The 23,147-nt window shown below is 36.7% G+C and overlaps 1 protein-coding gene across 1 annotated transcript in view; it reads right to left on the reverse strand.

Moving 5' to 3' along the window:
• Nucleotides 1–23,147, reverse strand: part of Dyrk2 (Dual-specificity tyrosine phosphorylation-regulated kinase 2) — a 173,848-nt gene that overhangs the window by 84,548 nt on the left and 66,153 nt on the right. The window lies entirely within an intron of this gene.

Raw genomic sequence — 23,147 nt, forward strand, 5'->3', positions numbered from 1 at the left:
GCTTAAAATGGTTAACGACGCTTGAAAGCCCACAGGGTAGGCTCGCTCGCTGGGCAGCGAGACTTTCACAATATGACTTCTCAATAAAACATCGTCCAGGAAGGCTTAACACCGTCCCTGATGTATTATCAAGAAATCCAGTCGTGATTTCATCTGTTAGTGCTAGCAACACTGCAGACCCACCGGACCTTTGGTTCGAGAACTTAGTCAATAACGTGAAGTCTCACCCAGAAAAATTCCCGAGATTCAAATTTGAGGGAGATAAATTACTCAGGTTCAAGGCAGGAGATCTGCCCCTTGATGACTCTAATTGGAAAGAGTGCGTCAAGGGCGCGGATAGAACAAAACTGATCTCAGAGTTTCATAGTGGAAACGCTTCTGTGCATTTTGGCACATTCAAAACTTTCAAGCGCATTTCCTCACTGTTCTATTGGCCAGGGATTTACAGAGATGTGAAGTTATTCATTAAGGGTTGTGCTATATGCAAAGCATATAAACACACAACTAATGCACCGGCGGGACTTATGTCGAATCCGAAGGAAGTCGACCGCCCGATGCAATCATTGTCGATTGACTTGATAGGGCCTCTACCAAAATCGAAGGAGGGATACGTGCATATTCTCTCAGTTGTCGACGTCTTTTCTAAATATGTGTGGTTACACCCACTTAGAAAAGCTACAGCAACACCTATCATAAAATTCATTGAACAGGAGATCTTTCTTAAACATGGAGTACCCAACAGTATTCTAACGGACAATGGTCGTCAATTCATATCTAAAGAATTCAAGGCGTTCATTAAGAAGTATTCTATCCCCAAATTGTTCCTTAATGCGGTGTACTCTCCGCAAAGCAACACAGTTGAGAGATATAACCAGACAGTGGGTACCTCACTGGCAATCCTAGTAGGAAAGGATCAGAGACTCTGGTCGCAATATCTTCAAAGCGTGCAGACTGCGATAAACGCATCTGTAAACTTAGCAACCAAGTACTCCCCCTTTTTCCTCATGCATGGTCGAGAGATAATCTTGGATGGTCGTTTTCATCTTCCAAAAGACTATCTCAAGGCCAAAGACTCAGTTCTCCCCGCGGCAGCAGACTGTGCGCAGTATGCTGATCGCATACAGAACTTGCCGTTCGTCTTTGAAATCGTCCAAGCTCAGCTTTTGGAAAATTTTCAATCGAACGCCAAAAGGTATAATCTCCGAAGGAAAGATGCTGAACTTGTCGTAGGCCAGAGGGTCTGGCGTAAGAACTTCAGAATCTCAGATGCGGCAAATTATTTCAGTACCAAGCTCGCGCAACGGTACGTGGAAAATATAGTTTTAACTAAGATCTCTCCGTTGGTTTATGAATTAGGTGATCTGAATGGTAAGCCGTTAGGTCGATTTCATATAAAGGACATCGCCAAATATTAGTTAATAATTGTCTCGTCCAACATCATCGTTAGATATATTACTTCATATTGTGCCTTGTCATATACATAAGTCTAGTATAATTTGACATAAGTCTTTCAACATAAGACTTTGTCGTTAAGTTAAGTACAGTGAAACCTTGGTCCAACTACATTGACCATTGCGTTCACAGGGAGAATCAAAGTAGTGGTTGTTTGTGTTGGAAGGAATTCGATAGGTGAGCAAATTTTCGCTCAAGTGAGGGTGCGGAATTGTGTGAGATTTCGATGAAAACGGAAATCTCACTAAACGCAGTTTTCATTTTTCATCTTTTGCTCCATGGTCACTATCACATTCCAAGGCAAGTAATGTGTTGAAGGGGTGTATTACTGCTCTCTGTTTGCTGCAGAGGACCAGTCTCATATATACAACTTGTGGTTTCGACTTGCGTCACTTTGTGCCTGCCCACGGTGTGCGCGAACATCACCAAAGTCACAGTGCGCAATTCAATCTCTTTCTTCTTACTTACGTAACTCGGGTCAATTCACCATGGATCGGTTAAACATTTGTGGTAATTGACAATGCGAGTCCCAAGTCCAACACTTCTCATTCAAGTTGACACTCGTCGCGAAACACAATGTTCAGGATGTGCAATTAATGATTACACATTCCCGTTAACTTGTCGCTGACTTTGTCCACTCGTCTTCTCGAGCCAGTCAAGTGTGCTAAAAGCAGACAGCCAGCAGCACAACTGGTGAGACCTTACATAAACAAGCATCGATTTGGTCTTCATTGTTTCAAAAAGACTTGTCTATTCCTCATTTCTAGCGTAACACAGATTTCACATGCAGGAAGCATGAAAATCTAGTAGTGTTACTAGGTACATCACTACTAACCACTAACAAATGCAAATTTGCACGTCGTTTCAGTGCAAGTAGTCCTTAATAATATTTCCAAGCGCACATCAAATGTTGCTAGGATATTATTCCACCTACTGAGAGAATCTTCTTGATGTCTCAAAGTCTGAATTAATTTTACTTACATGTTTATTTACTTAAGTTTTTGTGTGTGTTGTCCCATAGGCATAAACATCCATAAATTAAGTAAAGTGCGTTTTGATCGCACCATTGTAAGTAACATACTAACGGAACCGTTATCGTGTCATAACACATAAGGTCTCCATGTTAGCCGTCTGTGCATTTTCACGGGCACTTCACATGGTAGGTGGATGTGAACCCCTTTTCTACAGTCTATCTTCTTCCCTGATATGTCATATGTGTCTAGTTTGACCACCCCGTTCCTTGCAGAGTTCTGTGGTTGCACTCCCAACTGCCTCGGATCACCTATGATTCCCAGACAACGGACGTCGCTCTGCGTCTAATCCTGGAAAATTGCATTTGTTCAAGTAGCCTTGTAAGCTCCAAGCAATGTATATCCGTGCCCACGAATTCCAAGGGAGGACATTCATGCTCTTCTTCGTCATTTGGCGAAAGGGGTGATGGTCATACCACAGATTCCTCTGTGTTTGACACATGCTAGATGTACACATCTAGCGGTCTTTGTTTACATACTGTATTGTCACTTCAATATAAGTATAGTGAACGAAGTACTCGTACGATCATATTGTACAGCGATAGCATATAACCTATCCTTCGCACTAAGTACACATGTCTGTACCGAATTCGAACAACAGTTTCCTCTGCGTTCGACACAAGCTGGATGGTAACATCAAGCGCCTTCTATGTACTGTGTTGTCATTTCGATAATAAGTATAGTTAAATAAGTGTTCAAACTTTCATGTTTTACATGATAGCACCAAAGCTGTCTCGTCTCTTGGAACATCAGTAAATGAATGACACGAATGGTTGTCTTGCAACTTACAAAGTTATGTACCCCTCCAAGGTACACGGCATTCATTATGTTTCACTGAGAGACACCCGCAATATGGCGTTCTGCATCGTATCGATGAAGGATCTACCTTACCGGGATTTAGTTATTATTAAATAGGGTAACATGTGCCGTCCCCTTAGTATTTAACAATATAATTTAAATTTACTATAATTTAGCATTTAACAATGTAGTTAAAATGCAACTGCGAACGTACCATCATCACCTGGTCATGGTACTTACAAAAATAATGTAGCGGTCTGTGCCACACAAACTATGGTTAAAATCCATATTTATGTCTTAACAAGTACACTCGAATCACAAAATGATCATACTTGCTAGTAATTTATAAGCAAAATGTAAATTCTTTCAATATGGAAAGAGCACAAATATGTCTGTTCAAAGACATCCATACCTGATGGGAATACCATAGAAAAACTGTACTCACTATGTGAAAATTATTGTGCGGTATGCACGATGAAAATGTATAAAATTCTATTTTTTATAAAAAATGAATTCTCATATTATTGTTAAGAAATACTATAGTTGCGTTTCTACGTAACAAGATAAGCCTAACTAATGTAAGAAATGTTGTTTGTTTTGCATACAAAAGTTTGTTATCAATTTCAGAATTGCTGTATTCAACATAATGTTACATCTGGACGATGATTTCGTGTGCTAGCAGTAACGTAGAGATCCACAGGGGATAGACAGCAAGTAATGAGCACCATTGCGGCCATGAAATACGCTTGAACTCCTGCTGGTCTGAGACGTGCTGCGTCACAGCCTGTGCTGTGAATACCAGATGAAAGTTAAGTTGACCTCTTTGTAATGTTTCCCAACTATTGTAAACGTAGAGCTTGCATGTAAGTCATGCATATGGAATTTACGACACAACTCCGTAGAAAGAGTGTGTCTCTTCCAACAATGTAACCTTGATGTTGCGAACACGCAACGAGATCTGTACCAGAGATGTACACCCGATCTCACGATACAGATGAAATCGCTATGAAGGACACTAAGATGTTGTAAACTTGTAAATATAGCTTAATTAAAGCATTTAGTATAAGAGATTGGCAGCTGTGAGAAAAACAACTGTGAGGTCTAGTCTCACTTGCTCTGTTTGTTTGGTCAATTCTCTAATTACACACCGGACTCTGTGTTGTGAGTCGTGTAATTGGGAGAGGGTCAATCCAGCTGGGAAAAGCAGTGTGTCCTGGCGCTGTGATATGACTGTTGATAGGAAGGTACTGGAAAAGTCCGTTCTATCAAATTTTTAGGGTGCGCGACCAAGCAAACTCAAGTGGGGACCTCAAGAACCAACTCTTACTAGCTTAGTAATTCATATTGTCCAATACATATGAACGCTTGTGGTTACTTACTCCGCATAAGCTGGAAGCATTTAGAATTAATAATTTTCGGAAATAACGACTCGGCGTAAAGACCGGTCAACAAGATGTGTGACTCAACACGTCACAAAATTTAACATTAGAGGCAATGCAAGTTTGGAGGTGAGCGGTGATGTGGTGCATCGGGCTGATCCCTGGGTAAATTCCTTGCAGCATCAGATCGCTCTAGTGCGTCGCAACCCTGCCGCATCAAGTATGCAAGTTAGTTTTTAAGCAGCGTCAGGGAAGCGACTGCTACGAAGGCACAAGAGGAACTGGCAGAGTTGCTCGGTGGACGTCTACCCTAATGAAGGAGGAGTAGTTAGCAGCCTAGGATATAAGTATGATTAAGGTCGTCCTCGGGAGATCCATGTGTGCTGCGCAGCTCCGCAGTTGCGAAACCAAAGGGTTTGAGCGTCGGCGTATGAACCTCCCGATGACATACAGATGACGGTGGTCATTGTATAAATTAATGTAGTCTCGAAGTCAGAGCCTTCGGCGGGATGGACCCGTCCGCCGGTCAACCCTGAACAAAGTTAGTAGGTTATAGATTCATGATAAATATAAACTTCTGCGCGCCCAAACAGAAATTTATTATTTTAATGGTAGTTCAATAAGCCAACGTGGCAATGAATGGTATTTTCTTGTATAATAAATTCATTTTCAGAGAGAGGTCCGGGCCCGCTTCACGCGGTTCCCCTTCAAGCTGCATCACTTGTGCATATGTCTTTCAGAATACCACACTTATCGTCACCGCTTAATTGCCACGATAAGCATCCGATGGTCTAGTAAACCATCCATTTTCAGATTCAGATAGTAAACAAGATGAGCTTGGAGAAGCTCGCGTCACGACATCGTACGTTGGTCACTCCAGAAGCAATTTAGACGTCAACATGAGGGAGCCCGAAATGGCATACCTCAGACGCGGAAGAAGGAGCGCTGAGAATTAGGTTCTCAAGCGCTGAGAATAAGTTGCATTAGCAATCGGTTTGCTTTGAGCTGTGGGAGGAAGCAGCGGCAAACTCAAAAAGTACCAGTTCAAGAAGGATAGACTCCTTTTAGAATGGGAAACTGAAGCTACATCTAGGTCTGGCATCGGTCAGGATACCATAGAAGTGGAGGAGGTCTGAAGAGCCCCACCACCCTAGATAGTCGTAAGCGTGCCTAGACAGCACCGATAAACCTATCATTCCTGCCCTTGCGACATGCTTACATGCAAGGCCCGCGTGGGGAGACAGAGGTCCAACTGTCTGTCAATTAGGAAACAACTTCTCAATGGAGAAGATTGTAAGAAATGTAATCAGCCAAGTAGCCGACGGCCTCATCAAGGATGAGTTCCGTCAAAAACTGTAATTTGATTACCGAACAATAGTCATATTGTTGACAGATACTTTAATTTGTAAAATTTGTACTGTGCAAAACTATATTTCTTAAAAAGGCCTCTATGTGATGCAAGGTAACCCCCCCAGAAGGATGGATGAAGGGAGCAAGGAGCGACGAGGAGACGTTGGCGCGCACTTCACCCGCACACAAGAGGGTCTGCGCTGGATCGCCGTCAGCAGCTCCGCCGTCAGCAGTTTCGTCACCTGCCCCGACCGTCCCACCTGACTGCACCAACTTCTCATCACCAAGAAGCGGAGAACGCCCCTGGCAGGAAATTGACACCCATGACTCAATTTCTTCCTGACCAAGCGGGTGATGTAACGCGATGAACTCGTCACCTAAAGAAACCATAAATATACTTTCTTAACTGGCAACACCAAACTCATGCTGGCTGCAAATAATCAACGGCCGGAGCAGACAAGGTGGGGGGGACGTAGCGGCGGGGGAAGAACACGAGTGCGTGGGAGGCAACTTCCTTCTTCTGGTTCCAACCGTTCTACGAGGCGGACGCGCTCGTGCCGCGCAACGCGGTCGTGTTAGGAGCACACGCTTCAACAATGGATGGCATATTTCCATACCCGTGTCGAAGGGTAAAGTGTTAGTGTCATCTTCACCCGGGAACACACCCCTTGGACTTGGGAATGGAAGGACGTTGAGGAGGGCTCGATGCATGTAAATATGTAATTATAAATTGTGTCTAGGTTAGTGCCATTTGCTGGTGACGGAGACGCTCCTGTGAGAACCTCCGTCCCACTTCTTTTATATATAATCTTTTGTAAACCTTCGCTGAAATAATCTCTCATTAAATGTAACCGCATTTCAGCGATATACTTTGAAACCTCTTTCACTTATCAACCCAGAGTCCCAGTAAACACATGGTCTTTTGCAGCTGTTTCCCTCCCAAAGAAAAGCTAGCTGGCGTCCAACCCTGTTGGACGGGGGTACCTCAAAGGTTGAGGGAAACGTGCAAGCCTAACTCCAGACTCCTGGTGAGTCTGGGAATCCACGCCAGGGGAGTTGCTTCCCGGCGTGGGTTTAGCTGCTCCAAATAGCGGTCGGATCCACTCCTTTTGATAAGAAATTCTCATGTTCTACACCAGAAGGTGGCAAAGTTAGGTGGACGAGAGAGCGAGGTCGGAACGAGCGGCTTCAGAAGTATAAGTCTGATGTAGGTAAAGCTCAAATTATTCATTATGTTACATTCATGTGACAAATCTTTCCTACCTTATGTAAGTATCAGATAGCTATGTAGTCGTTGCATTGTTAAATAACATTAGAAGAACTTTCAGTTTCCTATATGTTACAACTCTTTAGAAAAGCCATCAACAAGGCCAAGTTGACTACCATGGGAACACGGAAGAACAATAAAATGAAATATATGTGGGAGGGTCTGGTGGATGAGGATGATGAAATCGAGATTTGGTGGTTGCTCCGATGGATGGAGGAGCGAGTTTTATTTGTAGCGTAAACAGAGGAGTATGTTAACATACTGATGATGCTGTTCCGAGGTCCGAGTCTCCAATGAATTATGATCACAATCAAAATAATATCTTGAAAAGAATATTTAGGAAATAATTATTATTATAATTGAGTCAGTTACTCTATATGGAGTTTACGTCATTGGATATGGCTATGTAGAAAAATGAATATTGCGGAAATTATAATTGCAGTAAGCTATTTAGTGAGTTTGCCATAATTTGACACTAGGTACGGGAAATGGATATTAATGAATTTATAATTGCGGTCAGTTATTTAATATCGCCGATCAATATGCTGATACGGATTGAGTTGTTTATCCCCATATATATATATATATATATTATGAGTCAGTGGTGAAGGCTGGAGGTAGGCTGTTGAGATCTGACATAAATAGTGCACACTAAACTTTATCATTCACTCTCTTTGTCTTTACATTAAATTTTACTTAATGTTTAATAATATTTAAATTATTTGTAATTATTCTTTATTTGCTTGCTATATTGCTAAGTACACAATATTATATTATATCATTTTACTAGTGTACCTACTATTGACTGCGCGAATAAGACTAGTCCAGATCATTATTAAATTACGTGTATTGCGTACTATACAATGTATATTGTTATTTTTTTTAAATTCCTCTATTGTTTCAATAAAATTTTACGTTCATTATTGGACATTATGATTATGGTGATTATACAAGAATACATTTTGGTAAATGTACCGTTAATAATTATGAGAAAAAATACCTTTTTTGTAGAAAAATAAAACTTTCTCTTTTATCGAGTTCGCATCTATCTATTACGAGTAGTATTATCAGAATTTATAATCAAGTCGTTTATAAATTTAGCCTAATGGCAACACTATTTCAAAAACTTAACGAGTCAGCCTCTGCCGTAAAATTCATCGCAAAAAGATCCATAATTCCTTGCCAACGCGAATATATTATGAAATGAATGGTGTGTTTTATACGATTCGCAGTTTCGTTGTTTTCGTACTAGAGCAATAAAATTTATGTTCAATGCAATGCTTTCTTTTTCGAGTGCAATTCAGTTATACCGTTTTTATATGTTACCATTATATTTACAGACAAATGCATCAAATAATGCAACATGAAATTTATATCTTGTAAATAAAAGCGGTGGATTTAGCAACTTGGAAAATGGGCGCTGACAAAGCACGTACACAGGATTATATATTAATAATATAGAAATGCGAAAGCCAGTGACTATAGCATAGATAGACCGACCAACCAAGAGTTTGAAACCAGTTTTTATTTATGATTTAATTAATAATCAGGTATAAAACAAAAGAAATGCAAAGTCGCAAATATTACTAATATTGAATGCCCTTTTATTTTACGTGATGTATTTATAATACAGTAAACATTGAAACTAAAATTTGACACTTGTTTACGTTTATCTCATATTTCTCCACAGTCGGGAATAACTGTGGATACATCCAGAAGGTTACCCATTTTCCTCATTGTTGTGTACCCTGGTTATGTTTGCCAAAATCTACGCGAAGTAATATTCCCACAGAAATTGCAATACAAAGATATATAATTTCTAAGTGATTTGAAAAATTGTTTTGTAGATAGTTACGATTTACTATTATAAAAATACGCGATTACTGCTTTAATTCCTTTGCTATTTTGCGCAATCTTTCATAATTCGTTTTATTAAAAAAAAAAATCGAAAATTTGATAACTACACGAAAGTTTGAAGAACTATTTAAGTAGGTATTAAAGTAATAAGATTTTTAATGGGCTCTAGGTATAATCCTATATGGATCTTGGCCGCCTCACGAAGAAGTTTTTTAACCATTAATACCTACATGTTAACCACTTACTCAACGTATTAACTCCATGATCTAAGTCTAAGAAACAAAATATGAATTTGTATACTTTACCATTCGGCCATTGCGGACGCATATTTAGTTTATAATTAATTATTTACGAAGCAATTGTTGTTTTATTAAATTTAATGTTTGCTACTCAAAAGTGAGTCTCAAAATGCATGTAATCGCTTGTTAATACAAGGATACGTATATATATATAATGTATACTTTAGGCGTCCGTCAATTATTTTTATGTTCATCTATAAAGGGGAAATAATTACCTGTTTAGAGAGAATGCTATTATTCGTACATATATTGTATAAAACCGATAATTTTTCATAAACTAAACAGGAGTGAGTTTTCACTGGCATGAACAATTATTCCGAAAATGTCGCAGAATTATGTCTAATAGTCAAATGCTAGGGTAATAAACGTCACAAATGATAGACTTGATTCGTATACTTAACACGAACCTGCCTAGACAATGTAGTAAATATGCATATAATTTTCTTTGATATGAGACGAAAATTTTAGGAACTAATTTTAAATTTTATTCATTATGACGTGTTTGTTGAAATCTAATAATAAAACCTTCTTAGATATCATCATCAGCCGGGGTAGGCTCATTGCTGGATAAAGAGCCCCCTTAGCTACTCTTCCCGGTCCGTAATTATTCCCTGCCACGTACATCCATCGAATTTTATGAGTCCGTACATTCAACGGGTTTTAGAACATCCGGTAGTTGTTTAGTACCCTAGTATGATGGCATGATAGTATGATAGCATTTGTTCAGTGGTTCACTAGCCGAGCGACATATCCAGTCATTATTATTTCACCTGCTTTGCTGTCTTCTTTCCGCGTTATGCCCAACATTCACCTTTCCATGCAATGTTGCGTTACTCATAATTTTTTATTTATCTTACATTATGCGTCAATCTTTCACATGCATACGTGAGCACTGGTAGCACATATAAGACAATAGGTGTTTACCTTTTTAAGACACTATCAGGCGCCCAAATGCACTCAATGCCAGTATGATTCTGCGAGAGCAATCTCATCATACAAACCAAATCCAATTGAAATTTGTCATGATAGACGCAGTTGTTGACTAGCTCGATTTGAATGACATTGATTAAGATAGTTTTTGGTTCACAAAGCAATTTATCATTATTTTGTCTTCGGGGTCTGGGTCGTTCGCAAAGACAAGTACATATGTCGTCTAAGAAGCGCAGATGACTTAGGTATTCACCCTTAATGGGTTTTACGCTGTTCCGTTATGTATTATTAATGGTAAATAATATGCTGTATTACACCATAACGAAAATACACATTTATCACGTTAACAGTTTGCTACTAAAATATTGTGAAGAATATTATAGGCGTATCTCTCGCACGGATATGACAGAACATAATAAAATTTAAGGTGTCTACATTATTTTTCTAACGTATATTCTTTGTCTTGTGTTCTTTCTAGTTTTAAAATACTTTTTCAATATTCAATTTTTTTAATGCCCAAGCTCGAAATACATTTTTTATTAAAGATATTATAAGTAACTTGCTTGTCACTCCACCACCCGCCACATATCTACATCCGCTATGGCATCACGAACGTTAGGTGCTCTTCAATGTTATACTGATCAGTTAGTATTGCAAACTACTATTTACTACAACTGAATGGCTGAAAAAAATGCTAGATTTTCTAGAAACTAATATATTATTTTTATTAGCATTGTTTTTAAGTAGAATGTCCTATTTTACAACTAATATAACGTCATATATATATTTTTATTACCTACCTTATGTTTATTATTATTAATTACACAGGTAAGAACTTTAGTCATCATTTTGTATGTAACATTATATTTAATTTATAAGATAGTGGTTGCAAAAGACCAGCACGTTAGTTTTCAAGAAAATCTGATGTAATAGTCTAGCTTTATTATGAGAAGTTTTCAGCTATTTGCGGTGTCAAAAATGCTAGATTTAACGCCATACGCCATGCAAATTTTGCAACCTAAATCCCTATATAAAAATAAGCAACGCTGGTGCTGATAGTATCCCAGGACCAACTTCATAAGACCTTGGGTAGCTTGCACTAGAGTGTGCGTAATTTCTATTTTGATATACTTACCTATATACGGTCATTCCTCGATTAGAAAAATCCTTCTTGCACGTTATAAAATACAGCAATCTTTTTGAAAGCTGATAAATTTTCCCTAGCACATACCAAATCCAACTGAGGGTCGGATCGACCTGAGTTACTTGATCTTCCCTCCACCACCCTCCACGCCTCCACACCCACAATGCAGGAGTATACCGTGGCGTAACGAACGTTATGTACCCTTCAATATTGTCCTGAAAGCGTCCCGGGAGCAACCAACTTCATTGGTCGGCGTGGACTAAAGTGTGCGCGATTTCTATTTTTTTATTATAATAATATATCAGTTAATCTTCAATAATTAGAAAAGACTTTCTCGCTCGCCATAAGATACCGCAAAATTTTAAAAAACTGAGAAATATTCCCCAGTAGGTACATACCAAGTCCAACTGAGGGTCAAGTTACTATGATTTATCATGTTACAGAGGACGATAAATTAAAAATTGTACAATGGTAATGTAGCTGTCAGTATATTATTGATCAAATATCTATTTTTAATGTATCAAATTATTCGACCGCAATAATAAATTCCCAAGGACTCATATACCGGTAAACAACTGTTTACATGTGTCAGAAAATTGATTAGCGATATTAAATACGGTATCGCAATGGAAAATTAGTCTAATATCCATTCCCATAGATAGTATCATATTATATTATGACTGTAATAATAAATAAAATTCACAGCTACCTACGCGTATTTAAACCGCTGACTCATTCCATATAATTATGTACTGGAATATAATGTTTAGATATTACTTTTACTGTTTAAATTACGAATACTGATTTATCAAAATGTCACTCGAATCTAAGTACCTGGTTCGTAACTATCTCAGTACGTAATATTATGTACTGTCATTGTTTTTATACTATCGTACCGACCGTTACGCTGCAAATAAAACTCGCTCCTGCATACATCTTCGACTTCTTCATCATCATCCTCAACACCATAACCCACACATAAAACATTACAGTGGTGACCCCGACGTGATCGACCTCTCCATCATCAGAAGGACAACACTACAGTAATAAGTCAGTTTTACTAAATTTTACATACCGCAGTTTACCTCTCGCATATAAAATAATATATTAACTACCTACATTGCTCAGTATCTTATACGCCGGCTTATGCTTCATAACCGAACGATTCCATTAAGTCAAATAGTAATCCTGCGGTATTTGCTTACCATCCCCTTTAATGGGCCGTATATTATTATAAACCAAGACGAAAGTATTCTTTTACATTGTATCCAGGTTGGCGAACGTCGCTCCCGCTTCTATCCCCCATAACTCACAATATAAAGTTTACAATGCAAACTCCGCGTATCCGATTATCTCTCCATACAATCTCGTATCAACAGTGGGGTCTGATTTAACAATGAATGAAGGTTTAATTATTTCTTTTTTTCTTTTCGAGAGATTCATTCGTGATAATTAAGCCACTGTTTTGGAAATGTGCTTCGTAAAACAATTCTACTACTTAATCTGCAAACCGGCTAACTCCATTTGAACAAATTGTACACTATTTTAGCTTCCTTTTTATATACAAAGAAAATTTATATAAAGAACGGAGTTGTTACACGTTATTGGAAATTTGGCACCTGCAGTTGGCTGTTTTGTGTGAAGGATAACGCATTTATTTAAATGTTCAAGGGCGGACGTGCTTAGCGTGGGTAAAAATGGAGCTTTTTTCTATTTTCAAAGCACGATCCTGGACATACCTTAAACGTTAAAAAAAAAAAGATTTTTTTTTCGGTTAGGTACATGTTCAAACACGCGCGTTAACATCATCTTACTCCCTACTTCAATTTTAGTTTGTCAATTTATGGCTACGGCCGTATGTTGTAGCTTAACCACTGGGGGGTGACAAAAGTAATGGCGTATTTCAAAAAAACACTACCTTATTCTTAGGTCAATAATTATTATAAAGCAAACATTATTCATAGGATGTTTATCACACTTGAATGGTCAAAAACATAGCTTATAATTAGTATCTTAAGAATTATCTTCAAATGTGTTAATCTTGCCCATTTTTTGAATAATAAAATGCCTAATTCTTGTCAAATTTGGGATCACAGAGATTATCAATATAATTTGTTATTGTAAATATTTCACTATAATAATGTCAACATAAATTTTACTAATGGTGCTATAAATGCTTTTAAAAATTATAAATATAAAAAATCTTAACACCACTTCACATGCACGTACTGAAATATGACTATATTCTAAAACATTAGAGCGAGAGGTTTAAAAGAATACTATTTTATGTAATAAAAATACTTTATGCAGTCATCATAAGTTTTAAATAAATATAAAGGATAATAAGGCTTCAAAATTATATAAATAGATTATCTACAACGTTTAAGGTATGTCCAGGAGCATGCTTTTAAAATAGAACAAAAGCTCCATTTTGACCTACGCTGAGCATGTACCCCCTTAAGAGTTTGAAATCTTGTGTGAGCATGGAAAACATAATTACTTTATAACAATATGCAATCAAAATCTCATTTTGGTCAAAAGTGCAGTTGGCTGGTTTGCAGTTAAGCAGTCGAATTTTTAGGTGTGTTTTTTTACAAGATTAAAAAATGCAGTTATTTCATTGAATTATACATCATTTTTAAGAACAAAATAATTAGTATTAAAGATGACAGTAATCTATATGAGTGATTTTGTTATAGATCACTAGTACTAATTGCAGGGATTTTTATGGCCAATACTCAATTTGTTTAGGATACCTGAATAAGTGTGACTGATTTTTACTGTTTCGAGGCCCCTTTTTAAATTTTATGAAGAATCGATTGCCTCATCTGCGTCACATAAAATAGTTGCTGTTGAGAACTAGTGTTAATGTGCGTGTCTATGATATTAACAGTCGAAAGCATAAGTTGTTTGTTCTCGGTGTAGAACTAACGTGATGCCAATTGGGAGGGCAATAGGTTCAACCAAATTACTTCGGCTATAATATGTATATTTTGCTTGCGTGAAGGTGTGTTTGTGTGAACTGTGTTATATATTTTTTTAATATACGGTATCTGTGGGTCTATTCTATTCTATACACAAGGCGACTATCGGCGGCTACCGACGGTAGTTTATCGTATTTATGCATTAAGGTTGTTTGTTACAATAAGTTATCCATCTAAACTTTAGACGGTTAACTTATTGTAATGGTTAACCACCTCAATACATAAATATGATAAACTACCGTCGATAGCCGACTTGTGTATAGAATAGACCTACTGGTATATTTAGCTCTAGTCGTATAATATATCGGATTTTCTTACGAACCGGAGCGCTCGATAATTAATCAATCTAATTAATAATTAATCTAAAATCATTGTTATATTTTTATAATTGTATGTGGGTATATTATATAATAATAAGTATGTTACATTTTTAATAGGTACATATGTAACTTAGATGGTCAAATAGAATAACAGTCTTTAAATTTGTGGCATGCAAATGTTGTCGGCGCCATAAGCTAGAGTCCGGCTAGTTTTATATTAAACTTTTTTTTTAAATGTGTTAAGTAGTCAATTTAATTAGGTACTTTTTAATTATTCACTTTATAATATTTAATTTTTCCGCGAGACGGAGTAATAAACTTGGTAATTTAACGAACCGGAACTGAGCTCCGGAGCGCTCCAGCCAATTTCGAGCACTGGTTTTACTAATACATGACGTGGTGTATATTATTTCTATTGAAGATATGAAAGTATGGCGGTATATAAATATGTATTAACAAAATAATATGTGTGAAATTTACGATAGTTTTAAATATAGGAGTGTTAACTACAACGAAAGATAAAAAAAAATATCCCCTGTATGGACGACCATCCCTTAAGTTGTAAAAACTGGAGCGTGGTTGCGTGTCTTTCCATAACAAATTTCTGAGGCCTGGAAAGGGAGCACGGCAACTATACAAAGGTATAGTACAATTTTCGAAATAAGAGCAATGTTGTTTAAAAATTAGTAATGTTATACTGGAATAATTATTGTATGTAGTTATAAAAAAATCACCGTCAAAGCCTGCGCAAGCTCTTTGAAAATGTAATAAGTATTTCGAGACGATCACATTAATATAACTCATTATTAGAAATCATTATTAAGCATATAAATTCAAAGAGTTAATGCGATCGCTTTTTTAGGTATTCTTGAGGTATCCGGGAGACTGGAGGAGGTATTTTATATACTTGGGGAAACCTAGTATATCAATAGTTTTATAATTATTATTTGATTGATGTACATATTATGTAGGTATATGTTTAATTTTACACTTTTTGTGACCTATTATGTTTTACTTATTATTACTGTTTTTCTATGCGTATATTTTTTAAATTCTCAATGTAATGTAAAATGTTACTGTTTTGTCTCTCTGTTGAATCCAATATTGATAAAACTTAAAGTCCCTCTCTCTCTCTCTCTCTCCCGCAAACTTTTCGAAAACAACGGTTTTGCAACAATTCATCACGAATAGGCAAAGTAGTCAGATAACAACGGTGGAGTGGTGAGGTGAGTTGCGGCTATATATCGAAACTTTATCGACCGCGCGAGTTCACTCGAGCACTCTGTCGAGTGTGCTATTGGCATACGTATCTAAATCATATATCGTATATAAATGGAACGGCTACGTATGTGGGTGTGTCTAGACTCTAGATCCAACCGTTATCTACACAGAACAGATTAATTAATATAATTCCGATAGGTTATAGCCCCAACATACCATATTTTGATGGAGGATTTTGAATGTGTGAGTGTACTACGAAAATTAACCACACATTATAGACTTGCAATAGTATGCGCTGCATCCTTCAAATACACCAATATTGAATGAATGTCAGTATATAGACCGAGAGCAGTAAGTTATCAGAATGAAGGAAAAGCGTATTCTTAACACGTGTTTAAGTTTAACCCATATTATTCCACACTCGAGAGCGGTTACCTGTTACTCCACACCCGTTAGGTATTACAGTTGGTTCCCATTATTTCTGAGTTTCCTGGTTATCTACATCATTGATTTTAAAAATGTAAAATCGAATTAGTCTATATTATTATCTTTATTATGTATGTTTATTTTTATTCCCGTATTACTCGTGGACGAAATCGCGATCTGTCTCGCTAGTAATCGTGATAAAATAATTCATCACTCAACTCTCATGAACATGACTTGTTACAGGGTTGAACTCGGCACGCGCAAACTGAGCGCATCGATTTGTGCGACAAGCCTTTTAATGCACCGTGCCACCTCCAAATATAAAAACTCTGTCGTACCAAACCTAAACAAAAGCCTCCCGGATTTTCGCAATCGATACTGTTATAGTTTTTCGTATAAATAACATACTTATATATTCAGCATAAGTGCATTTTTATGTTGACAAAATATTATTGTGGCATAATAAAATATTTTACTCACATATAGAGGTATGTGATACGAGTGTAGACTCGTATCTACATAGGTAATATACCTTAGATCGTAAAGCCAGAAGAGCATCTCCCACCCGGAGCCAGGCTCGGGTAACGTACATGGAAAGCCCTAAACAGACTGAGAACCATGGTAGGGTGCACTCGAGATAACATTGTGAAGTGTGGGTTATCCGATGACCAAACCTTTGAGTACACGGTGAAATGCAATGCATATCGTAAGAGTGAAAAAAACAGAAGATGTGAATCCAAATCTGTTAAACTAAAACGTAGTTACCTTTATCGTCACGCAGTAGGCTCTTTGCATGATAGGATAATAATTTGACGATGAGTGTTGAAGATTTAAAAAATGGAGAGGAAAACAAAATGTCCACTTCTACCGCGTCTTTTCACCACATACACTCATCATACATTCAGAGTCATCATCATCAGCCTGAATCTATCCACTGCTGCATGAAGGCTTCTCCAAGCTGATTCCACTTCTATCGGTTCTGTGCGTTGCGTTGCCACGTACTTTCGCAGAATTTCATCTTCATTTCATCGATCCAGCGCCTTCTAGGTCTACCTTGCGAACGTTTTGTACCTGTTGGAAACCACTGGATGACTAGATTCGTCCAGCGATTGTCCCTTCTTCGAGCTATGTGTCCAGCCCATTACCATTTGAGGTTTTTAGCGAACTCTATTATATCGCAAACCCTTGTCTGTTTCCTTATCCACTCATTCCGCTTTTTGTCCTTTCGCGTTATGCCCAGCATGCACCGCTCCATACCACACTGTGCTACTCTAAGTTTCTGGATCTTTCTTTTACTTAGAGTCCATGTTTCACACGCATATGTGCATACGGGAAGTATACGCTGGTTGAACACTTTGCGCTTTAGGCACAGTGGGAGGTTATTTTTGAAGACGTTATTCAGGCAGCCAATAGCACTCCAGCCCAGCTTTACGGCTCGTCTTATGTAAGCGCGTTGAGCGGCGCGCGCAACTCAAACATATAACCAAAAAAAGACTTTGTCTACGAACAATTTCACACACAGTTATACGTTTGAGTTACGCGCGCCGCTTAACGCTTCGCCGACTTCGCCCACGTAAGACCCCCAGTTACTCTGCGAACAATTTCATAAAATATACACCCATCTATTATAGACACTTGTTTTAGTATAGATAAACGTAGTGTTTCATCTGTTCGAGCTTAGTGCCATTTATAACGATCTTTTTTTGGCCCGCAAAGCAGTTGAACATGACTTTCATCTTTGTTACATGTATTTTCAAGTCTACTTTGTTGCTTACTTCAGCGAGTTCCTGAATTCTGCTTTGGAGATCTTGCGAGAAAATTCATACATTTATAATGTATTATGTATATAGCGAGAAAGGTTTTGCCGCGTTTAAATGAATGTCATATGTACGAGTATATTATTCAGGAATATTTTCAATGACAAAATATCTTCCGTTTTACATTGTCATTGATTATATAAATCTTCGTCTGATCACGTTCTGTTTACATGTTTCACACTCGTAAATAATATAAAAATGCCTCTCGGAAAAATAGCTGGAAAAATTAGATTACCTTTTACACCGCCTCTGCTCACTTCAAAGGCTTCTAGGGTACTTAACACGTGAGAAAGAGTAATACGAACGCCAAGCAAACAACAAATGACTGAAATCTAATAAAAACTAATTACACCTTTACTCGTAAACCAATATTTTACTGCTAACATTGGACTAGCAATACGGAGAAACGTTTAAACTTTTCATTAGGTACCTACCTACCTATCAATATTTAAATGTTATGTGTTGGCGTCATTTTCTTCAGTTTAATTATATAATCGAATTTGCACATCTATTCTATTGTTAAAGCGTCAATTACATTGAGCTACTTTACGAGCTGCTTGTTGGCAAATTTACAAACTGCCTGTAAAGTCGCCCAGTGTCATCATCTAACAAGCTAACAAGCAGATTATAAACAATCTACCGAGAAAAGTTGAAAGCCGGTCAACTGTACACGCTACACGGCGGCGTGTGGGCCTACTAGTAGAGCGTAGTAGCAACCTCCCGGTAAAAAAACGAACTACGTTCTGTCAAAATAGTCGCTGGCTTGTGGCTTCTCAGCGAATGGAAAGTTTTGTGTGTCATCATCACAATCGCAGTAGCTGAATCGCCCGCTTTTAAATTCGCCAACAAACAGCTCGTAAAGTAGCTCAATGTAATTGACGCTTATGGAACGGCGAATATGGCATACAAATACCTTTGATATTTAAACTGGCTTTATTAGAAGGCGATATATATATTAGATTATGTTTTAGACTTGGATCCAGTCGATGCGTCTTTCTTTAAGGTTGAATTAAAACTGAATTGAAAAGCTATTTTGATTCTATATATATTAAAACAAAAATAATTAATATTACGCAAGGCATTTTCAGACATTTATTTTGAAGAAAAGTGGATACCTATAAAACAATATCCGTTAGAAGGCAGTTTGAAACAATAAGCAATAGAGACGTATTGCATTCCAGTCGCTTAGATTGATAAGAACAATGTTGCGATAAAGCAAATCTTTATCAAATGCATTGCCAGCAATTCATTATGCATGCTTATTAATACTTGATAAGAATACAAAGAAAAAGTGCGAAGCTATAACACGATACACAAAACTGCTATCGACGGCTATCGAGGATAGTTTATCATATTTATGTATTGAGGTGGTTAATTGTTACAATAAGTTACCCGTCAGAACTATCAAAAAGTGCTATGTTTTAACAGGACGTTTCTTGAGTGTGTTAACTTTTAGAGCGAGATAGACAGTTTTGACACTTTAGACTGCTAACTTATTGTAACAATTATAATACCTCAATGCATAAACATGATAAACTACCATCGATCGCCGCAGGTAGCTACCGATATCAACCTTGTTTATAAAATAGATGCGCTGAAAACATTATTTCAAAATTTGAATTCTTAAAATTACATATTCAATTTAGTGAATTCTGATCTGATGAATTACTGAAAGTCTCTCAGTATTATTTACAACTTCTGGAGTTGGATTAATATAATATGTATTTGTTTTTACCACGTTCGATCCTATCACATGGGCCTCCACGGGGTGGAGGTTGTATTGACAATTTGTTGTTTCTTATTTACGAGAAATTGATGTTAGTCAGTTGCTCAACCTATTAGGTCCATACTCTGAGTCCAAACACATATTGAAAAAACAACATGTGAATTAGCCAGACCCGATGCAGGTTCAATTCCTGTCGGGTGTCGTATTTTTTCTCCATAAACGATTATTTCTAGTGTGTATATGCATGAGATATTTTCAAATTATGTATATTAAGTATGTTTTACTTTTGCATCTATACATAATTATTGTGTCCCGCCGCAAAGAAAGAAGGTACCCAAGTATCAAAAAGTAAATAAAAGTAAGAATTATAAGATTGAAATATTATAACAATAAGACGTAATTGGTCAATCAAAGAAAGCTAAATTCTTAAATATTATATATCATATTCAGACGTTATTACTTTGTTTATTAGTTCGTAAATTTAGAAAAAGTGATATAATATTTTATGAAAACATGTTTTAATTATTCAGTTACATAACTATCATCAAGTTAATAAAGAAACACGAAGCAAATGAATTTTTTCCGCGCTCGGAAAATCAGGTTACCAGTTAGTCTTTCTTACACGTCTACCCACCGTGAACCTTTCTTATTATGCAAAAAAAAACCAGATGCCAACATAAAAGTAATTAATCCTCACTATAAAAAGTTGCCAGTGTAATAATTAATATTGCACATAAAACATAACCCAGATTAGATGCTTATTATTTAATCAATTATATGTATTGGATAATACCGTAAATCATGTACGCAGTTAAATTATATATGTATCCGCATTTTAAATTAGCATCTGTTATAAAATGTAATATCCATCGTGATCTACTACTGCTTTTTTTACGTGTGATTATTTTTTTGCGATGAAGAAATTCATTGATTAAATATCTCCAAAAATTGTGCTTATTAATAATTGAACCAGGGATAGTGGCGTAATAAATATTCATACAGAAGAAAGGAGCCTAAATTATAATTTATTTTAATTAAGAAGTTTCTTTTATTCAACGAATAATTCACAAAATTTTAAGAATGTACCATTCTAATTATTGAACATACATAATAATTTTGAAAACACTCATGAGAAAATATAGCCAATAGAAAAAATCTTTTTCGAAAAAAGTAAGACACCCGACAGTATTTATTACTTTAATTACTAACCGAAGTTACGGATCACTCCAATATTTTCTGTTGTTTGCAGTTGAATACAAAAACCGATCGCCTACCGTAACTCAATTAGGAGAGCGTTTATGACCAGGTATTAAAAAGGTCAATAGTTAAAATTTGTCGCAATTAAGCATGGCCGTCGTAGCATAGTAGTAATGCACAGGGCGCGATACCCAAAGACGCAGGTTCGATTCCTGCCGGGTGTCTTACTTAAAAAAAAAAAAAAGATTTTTTTCTATTGGCTATATTTGAGTGTTTTCAAACTATGTAGGTATGTTCAATACATTATTATTATGTGTGATATTCACAAATCATATTTATTGAAACCAAATATTATGTTGAAGAAAATTTTATTATATTAATATGAATCTTAAATAAATTATTAGCATGCCCACATTAATAAGAGATTTGTTTATATTTTTGTACGAAGAATCTAAGTCAAACAAACGAACAATTTAGAAGCTGTCAAATAATATTTTGTTTTAGCAATATTCCAATATTCTAATTTTTGAAATCGTATTATAGATACAACAGGCTACATTTATAGTATGGGCATACATAAAGTCAACGAGAGCTACATTCTGGATTTTCATAATACTTATATATTATAAAGAGCCACACCATAGTCACGTTCTCACGTAGTATTAATGCACATCTTGTCACTTACAACATTTAGAAAGGAAAACTCACGAAAATACAAGTATAATGGGGAAAGAAAATACCTATATTTTTATCTAGAGATATTGGGAGCCTCTTCATTTGCCCAGGTCTGGTATAGGTATACATTATTTTGATTATCTCAACCAAATTTATACTTCCAGGTATTACTGGGAAAATAAGCTTGTTATTGATGTAACGATGCCTAGTATGGCATAATACATGATCAATCAATAAAATTTACAGTTTATGATTCGTTCTTGGTCATATCATTATACGCACGAAAAGTATATGTATGCCATCTATGATTACGATGTCGTAATAATTATTGGTCTTATATAATGTAAGGGAAATGAAATTGCGAGCTATTGGGCCCTAAAAATACCAATTACTATACAATTAGTGTAAGTGCAAACCGTGCTATCGAGAGGTTCACACATATATCCCTGTCGTTGCGTTAGGTTAGGCGCTGTAATCGAAATGCTTTGACTTGGAAGTAATTAATTGACCCACTAGCTGTGGCGTCGCACTAAATTTTCACGTGTCTGAGGTCCAAAGTTGATCACGTGAATCTTTTTTTAACAAATTCACCATTTTACTGCCTACGTGAAAATCAACTTGTTTAATTGTTATCGGTAATTAGGTACTAGACTTGCTATACGTCCGGAATTAGAGCGAAATGTATGGACTGTTAGCAACCCTATCTGAATTATTTCTTCCGGACATTTATAGATCACTTGAAGTTATTCTTAAATGCGTTTAATGCCTGAACCCATGGCCCCCAAGGAGGGGCTGACAGGGCTCTAGCCTGGGGATCCGGGCTTAGTAGGGGCCTGGCGTGGCGAGTCGACCGGATAAGTGAGAAACACACATCACAAATTTGCTATACGCAATAATGTTACCGGGTACTCCATTTGGAAAACGCTACTATAGTCTTTATCCTTAGCGATAGGTAAGGGGCCTCGCTTCAGGATGTGGGGGCCATGCCTGTACCACTTGTAAGTTTAAGCTGTTTATGCACTTAATAATATACATAAGACGCATTTAATTGCTTTTTCTATACCGTATTGTATATCTGTTATACTGCTATGTAAAATTTTCCCGAATTATAATCTGGAGTTTGTACGAAACCCACATTAATTCTATAATTTAAAGAAAATATAAAACTGTCGTGGAAAAATAATTATATAATCTATAAACTTTTTAAATCTATCTAGTTTTATAATATTATAAGGTTTCAAAATCTCTTACTGACACTTTGAAAATGTCTCCGC

This window comes from Rhyacophila brunnea, unplaced genomic scaffold (genome assembly GCF_057557595.1).
Source record: "Rhyacophila brunnea isolate RB1 unplaced genomic scaffold, BYU_Rbru_1.0 scaffold_5, whole genome shotgun sequence".
NCBI classification, from domain to species: domain Eukaryota; kingdom Metazoa; phylum Arthropoda; class Insecta; order Trichoptera; family Rhyacophilidae; genus Rhyacophila; species Rhyacophila brunnea.